Source organism: Callithrix jacchus, chromosome 10 (genome assembly GCF_049354715.1).
Source record: "Callithrix jacchus isolate 240 chromosome 10, calJac240_pri, whole genome shotgun sequence".
NCBI classification, from domain to species: Eukaryota; Metazoa; Chordata; class Mammalia; order Primates; family Cebidae; genus Callithrix; species Callithrix jacchus.
In genome coordinates this window covers 16,823,211-16,830,667 of record NC_133511.1, presented here as the reverse complement: position 1 = coordinate 16,830,667, position 7,457 = coordinate 16,823,211, and positions in this window count along the sequence as shown.

Genomic DNA, 7,457 nt, shown 5'->3' with positions numbered 1-7,457 from the left:
GCTGGCCCGCCCGCTGACGTCAGGGGAAACTGACACAGATTTAAAGGACCAGGTCCCGCATTTGCCCTTAAAGGGGCTGCAGCTGTGTAGCTGGAGGGGAAAGCCTGCAATGCCTCCTTCAAGTCCTACCCAACTCTCTCCCGTTATTTTGACCATCTCTAAAACTCATGTTGGAATAAGCAGATATTTCCGTTAAGGATCTCCAAGTGTTGGGCTTTTGTTGAACAACTCTTCCCTTTGCTCAAACATAAGGATTTCACCCCCCCGCCCCACCACCACCTTTACAACTAACATCGTCCATCCCTGGACCATTTTTTCTCTGGGGATCTTAAAAAATGAAGAACTCAAAGGATTAGGAAACAGGACGGTGGCCCTACTGGCGGAGGGGAAACGGAGGCAACACTGCAGGAGGAACCCCCATGCCTCTCCCACCTCCCTCTGGAGGGACCACAAAGCTGCAGGCACAGCCTTACAAGCTTTTCAAGCTTGCGGGGCTGTTTCCGCTCTTCTCTCAGAGGCAGTTACAAAGCTCATTGAAAGATACTGACTTTCAGTGTAAATTGGTGAAAACTTCCGTACAAAATATTTTGGCACTGTTTCAAGAAACTTAAAGAGCTTTATGCCCTTTGATTCAGTAATTCAACTTCTGGACTCTATCCTGGGGAAATAGGAAGCACAGATAAAAATATGTGGGCAGCTACGCTTATCACTGTGATATTTATAATATAAAGCAAAAAGGCAACGACTTGGATGTCCATAATGAGGGATTGTTAAATGCAGTATCATGAAGACATAAAACATGATGCTGACTTCAAAGGACATGTAAGTAGAGAATTCAGGATGACCCTAAATAGACAGTATATGGAGCTGGGTACGGTGGCTCACACCTGTAATCCCAATACTTTGGGAGGTCAAGGCGGGTAGATCACTTAAGGTCAGGGGTTCAAGACCAGCTAAGGCCAACATGGTGAACCTCATCTCTACTAAAAATTCAAAATTAAAGGGGTGTGGTGGCATGTGCCTGTAATCCCAGATACTGCGGAGGCTGAGGCAGGAGAATCGCTTAAATCTGGGAAGCGAAGGTTGCAGTGAGCTCAGATCAGGCCACTGCACTCCTGCCTGGGCTGCAACAGAGTGAGACTCCGTCTCAAAAATAAATAAATAAAACTATATATTTCGAATACATATAGACATGCGTAGAACAGGAAACCAAACACCCCATGTTCTCACTCATAGGTGGGTGTTGAACAATGAGAACACATGGGCACAGGGAGGGGAACGTCACACACTGGGGTCTGTTGGGGAGTGGGGGGCTAGGGGAGGGACATCGGGGAGGGGTGGGGAGGTTGAGGAGGGATAACATTGGGAGAAATGCCTGATATAGGCGACGGCGGGGGAGTGGGGGCGGAATGGAGACAGCAAACCACCATGGCATGTGTGTACCTATGCAACAATCCTGCAAGATCTGCACATGTACCCCAGAACTTATAGTACAATAAAAAAAGAAAAGAAAAGCAGAAAAAATCATACTAAAAATGTAGCAGTGTCTTCAAGAAGCAGGGTAAATTTTAAAAATAAAATAAAATTTAGCAAGTTATCTTTCAATTGCAATTTAAAAAATAACACATATTGTATATAATTTTCCTCTAATTCTAAAAATATAGAATAGTACCAAAAATAAAAATTAATGGATTGTGGGTGGTTCTTAAATTTTATTATTTATATTAAAAAAATTTACAAGTGTTCTACAATGTACATATATTGCTTTTTTTTTCACCATATTGGCCAGGCTGGTCTCGAACTCTTGATCTCAGGTGATCCACCCACCTCAGCCTCCCAAAGTGCTGGGATTATAGGCATGAGCCACCGTGCCTGGCCACATATATTGCATTTATGAGACAAATTAGACTTTTTTTTTTTTTTTGAGACGGAATCTCACTGTTGCCAGTGCCAGGCTGGAGTGCAGTGGCACTATCTCAGCTCCCTGCAACCTCTGCCTCCCAGGTTCAAGTGATTCTGCTGCCTCAGCCTCCTGAGTAGCTGGGACTACGGGCGTGTGCCACCATGCCCAGCTAATTTTTATATTTTTAGTAGAGATGGGATTTAACCATGTTGGCCAGGATGGTCTTGATCTCTTGACCTCGTGATCCGCCCGCCTTGGCCACCCAAAGTCCTGGAATTACAAGCATGAGCCACCACACCCGGCAATTTTTTTTTTTTTGAGACATTCAATAATATTTAATAGGCATCCACTATGTGCCAGGTACTGTTGTAGTTATGCTGGGCAAATGGTGAGTGAGGGAATTAGTTTTGGCCCCTGTCCAAGCATAGCATACTTGAGGATGAAGACTAGAAGCAGGCTGCAGCAATTGGTGAACCCTGGAAAGTCAGCTGGAAGATAACAAGGGTTTCCTTAGCTAACTCTTCATTATGCAGATAGGGAAAGTAATGCTCAGGAAAACTTCAGACCATTAGTAGCTCACTAAACTCAAGTTTGCACCTTGGTCCAGTACTGTTTCCAGTACATCTAGGCAAACATGGATCAGAGAATCCTCAGGATGAGAAAAGAGGTTTCTTCATCATGAGCCCTCCATGCAGTCAGCTGCCAAGTTTGGAGAATCAGTGTAGGATTTCCACAGTCTATCTGGACTTCATTTTATTTCATGGTAATCCTGCTCATCTTGCCAGCAAATCGTCTGAAACACTAAGAAACACTCCTGATATATTGTCCAGGCTGGTCTTGAACTCTTGGCTTCAAGCGATCTGCCTCAGCCTCCCTAGTAGCTGGGATTACAAGTGGGCACCATCACTCCAAGTTGGCCTCTTAACTTTAAGGCAAGATGTGACCCTAGGCCTGTTTTAAATGCACATCCAGAGTCCTACTTCACACTTAATTCATCTTGGGAGGTGGAGCCCAGAAATCTGCAATTTAACAGGGTACTCCAGAAGCCGGCTATGCACAAAGAAGTTTGAGAACCACTGCTCTGGAACCAAGCAACTGTGGACTATCACTATTTCTGTCTGCTCCCTTTCCCCTGGCAATATCTGGAGAGAAATCTGTCCAAGCAAACTCTTAGGGAATCCTTCCCTTTTGCAAGGTCTCAAGACTTAACTTTTGAATTGTCAGCACTCTGGGTCTACAGAGTGGGAGGGCAGCAACCGCACATTTTCTTGCTGTTCTCAGGTCTGCAGAACTGTCCTCAGTCCCTCTGCCCCACCCTGCCAGGGACGGAACAGCACAACCCACTTATGAATAGGTCCTTTCTGAGGTCTGTCCACTGGGAGAGAATGCCTTTTTGTTGGCTGCAGCCAAGTAGTCAGCAAAAAAGGGCAATGGTGGGTCTCAAAGTCAGGCTTGTGAGTGCACAGAGGAGATGTCGAGGCCTCAGGGATGTGATCTTAGCCTTGTGCACAGGTCCAGCTACTGCATTCACTGCTGTAATATACAAAGAGCTCAATCCTAACCCTGGCCCTCAAGCAGTCAAGGTGGGGTCATAAGGCTCAGATGACTTCTATTTCACAGTGGGCCACTCTTCCTGAGCCTGAGTGCCGAATGGACCAATGAAATGGGACCATTCAACACACAGCTGAAGAGGTTGCTGGACCCATGAGTCCAGCTCTATTTTAAGTCAAAGGGGATTTATAAGTTTGGGGTGAGAGGACAGGGAAGAAGCTTCAGCTGGCTCAGGGGTATTGTTAAAAGGACCTGAAGATGGCTGGGTGCCTGTAATCCTAGCACTGGGAGGCCGAGGTAGGCGGATCACCTGAAGTCAGGATTTCGAGACCAGCCTGACCAACATGGAGAAACCCCATCTCTACTAAAAATACAAAATTAGCCAGGCATGGTGGCGCATGCCTGTAATCCCAGCTACTCAGGAAGCTGAGGCAGGAGAATCACTTGAACCCAGGAGGCAGAGGTTGTGGTGGGCCGAGATCGCACCACTGCACTCCTGCCTGAGCGACAGAGCGAGGCTCCATCTCAAAAAAAAAGCAAAAAACAAAAAAAACAATGACCTGAAGACTGCACTCAGAGCAGGATTCTGAAAGAATCACAGTAAATGGATTAGCTGAATCCAATCAAGTTATTCAGGAACCTGGGAAGTAGGGAGTAGCCATGCCTATGGGTGGATGACAGAATCAACACAGATTTTAGAATCAAGTAACGGTATAACTTTAACACAGTAAAAAAAGATTCAAAACGAACCCCTCTGAAGGAAATGGACCTGAAACTTTCTGTTTTCATTATGGTTATAAAAAGGGCTGTTTTTCTATTTGGTGCTTAAAAAGAATTGTCCCAAGCAGGGTGCGGTGGCTCATGCTTGTAATCCCAGCACTTTGGGAGGCCAAGGAGGGCAGATCACAAGGTCAGGAGATGGAGACCATCCTAGCTAACACGGTGAAAACCCATCTCTACTAAAAATACAAAAAATTAGCAGGGTGTGGTGGTGCATGCCTGTAGTCCCAGCTACTCGGGAGGCTGAGACAGGAGAATCGCTTGAGCCCGGGAGGCGGAGGTTGAAGTGAGCTGAGATTATGCTACTGCACTCCAGCCTGGGCTACAGAGCAAGACTCCATATTAAAAAAAAAAAAAAAAAAAAAAAAAAAAAAAAAGGAATTGTCCCAGACATAAGCAACTCCACAGCGAGAGTTCAGCACTTCTTTCCATCATACAAGTTCTGTTATTTCCCAGGACTGCCCTTGTGTGTCTCTCCCTCTTCCTACAAGGACTGCAAAAGACTGGATGCATGTCAGACTGGGAATCAGTTAAAGACATAGGATCTAATCTGCTGTACTAGGGAAGGTCTCAAACCTGTCACATGGCTTCATGGTATTATGGAAAAACAAGACGTTGGTGTCAAAAAGTTCAACAGTTAAATCCCTGTATTGTGTGCTTCAGGCAAACTACTTAAGCCTTCTGAGCCTTTTGAAAGCCTTGTCTGGACTTGGTCTCTACTGCCCTAAATACTCACAGTGGACCTAGGCTTCCCTGCATTCACTCTCCTACTGTCTAAAGAACAGGAACAGAGACATATGAGAGAAGCTCTGACCAAGTGAGCAGTATTTTCTCCTAGAGATAGTCACTTTCCATTTCCTAAAACTGGGCTTTCACCATTCACACTGGGCAATATCTGCAGTACACTCAGGCCCTGCATTTGGTTCCCTCTGGCCATGTGATGAAACCAACATCAGAGCTTTCCAGGAAACAAGGTTGGTCATCAGGTTGCAGAAAACAAGCAGATAAATAATTGAACATCTCAAATCTCTGCCTCCAAAGATCACCGATAAAAATGAGCCAGCTCTCTTATTTCAAGAAAGCTTGGCTTAGAAATCAGAAGACAGGCAGCCAGGCCCATGGTGGCTCATGCCTGTAATCCCCCAACTTTGGGAGGCCAAGGCAGGCAGATTGCCTGAGGCCAGGAGTTCGAGACCAACCCGGTCAACAAGGTGAAACCCTGTCTCTACTAAAAATGTAAAAATTAGCCAGGCGTGGTGGTGCATGCCTGTAATTCCAGCTACTACCCAGTAGGCTGAGACACGAGAATTGCTTGAACCCGGGAAGCGGAGGTTGCAGTAAGCCAAGATTGCACCACTGCACTCCAGCTTGGACAGCAACTCTGAGAGAGAAAGAGAGTAGGAGCTAGATGAGCAAAGGGGCAGGAGCACATTCCAGACAGGGTATCCCAACTATAGGCAAAGACATACAGGTAAGTTCAGTGCTCTTGGCATAAAAGTTCAAAGTAAAGGCTGGGAGGTTACGAATTCAAGAGGGGCCAGGTCATATAGTTAGATATTACATTTAATAGCTTGGACTTGATCTTTTAAGTCAGTGGTTGACAACAAGCAAGCTGCAGTACACTGATATGTTATGAATCCACTACAAGCGTGCTGCTAAAGCTTCACCAGGGCATACATTTATATATATGAATTATCATGTATATATGAATTAAGCTAGAATGAGCCAGCAAATAGGCAAAAGGCATAGCAAAGATTATGTGTTTAGCAAAACATTGAAAATCTTTGCTTACAAAAACATGTTGGGTTAAGATTTCATCTCTACCAGCCGGGCGCAGTGGCTCACGCCTGTAATCCCAGCACTTTCGGAGGCCGAGGCAAGTGGATCATGAGGTCAAGAGATTGAGACCATCCTGGTCAACATGGTGAAACCCCGTCTCTACTAAAAATACAAAAATTAGCTGGGCATGGCGCACGCCTGTAGTCCCAGCTACTCAGGAGGCTGAGGCAGGAGAATTGCTTGGACCCAGGAGGCGGAGGTTGCGGTGAGCCGAGATCACGCCATTGCATTCCAGCCTGGGTAACGAGTGAAACTCCGTCTCAAAAAAAAAAAAGATTTCACCTCTACCATGGCAGGAAAATGAAGTAGGGGATGGATTCTCCTGTTGGTTTGTCCAGTTTCAATTCCCCAATTACAGATGCTGGTGAGGAGCTTTTTCTCTCTTCCACATCACTACCTCTTCCACTTGTTCTGGGCCATTTAAGAGGTTCACATGGAGTAATTCAGATACAGTAATAAAGCAAAGCCTCAAGATCCAGGCTGCTTTCACTGCTAATGCGGGACCTGCAAACAGCTGACAAAGGCCTCTAGGGGTGTGGGTGGAGAGGAACTTGGTGTGATAAGGGAGGGGGAAAGGGCAACCAGAAAAACAAAGTATCTCACGTTATCTCCAAATTTTTCCTCCTAGAGAAGCAAATCATTTTAATCCAATAGTGTATCACTGAGATGAAGAGTGATAAGGTGAATGATACAAAGATCAGAGATTTTTAGCTGCCAAGGAACATTCTACTGGTATACCAATTCACTGTAATTATTGCTGGCCTGGTGGTTGCTGGTGTTAGTCATCAGGAAAGGTCCTGATGGACCAGTTAACTGACCCTTGTTCTAGTCTTACAGCTCTAAATAAGACTATTTGGAGGTCGATGTTTTACCCTGGGGAGGTGAGGGTGATAAATGAATCCGTGCTCAAGGTTCACATCCTGTACACTGTAGTTAACAGCTGTTTTTTTTTTCCAAGACAGAATCTTGCTCTGTCGCCCAGGCTGGAGTGCAATGACACAATCTCGTCTCACTGCAACCTCTGCCTCCTGGGTTCAAGCAATTCTTCTGAGTAGCTGGGATTACAGGCATGAGCCGCCACGCCTGGCCAGTAACACTGTACTATACTAAGACTGATGACATTCACCCAGTTCAAATGAGGTGCTCCACAGCCTAGATCCAGACTAATCTATCTGTAAAGCCATTCCAATCTAATGGAAAAAGAGTAGACTTCAAGGATGGCAGTTGTGCTTTCTGAAGAGTCCTTATACCTACTCATCCCACCCTACCATCCTACATTCCCAAGCAGATTAGTAATGAGTCAGCCTGGTACATTCAGTTCCACTAAAGAAGCAGGATGATCTAAGTATCCAATTTCCTTATGATAAGGCAGGGAAAAAAAATC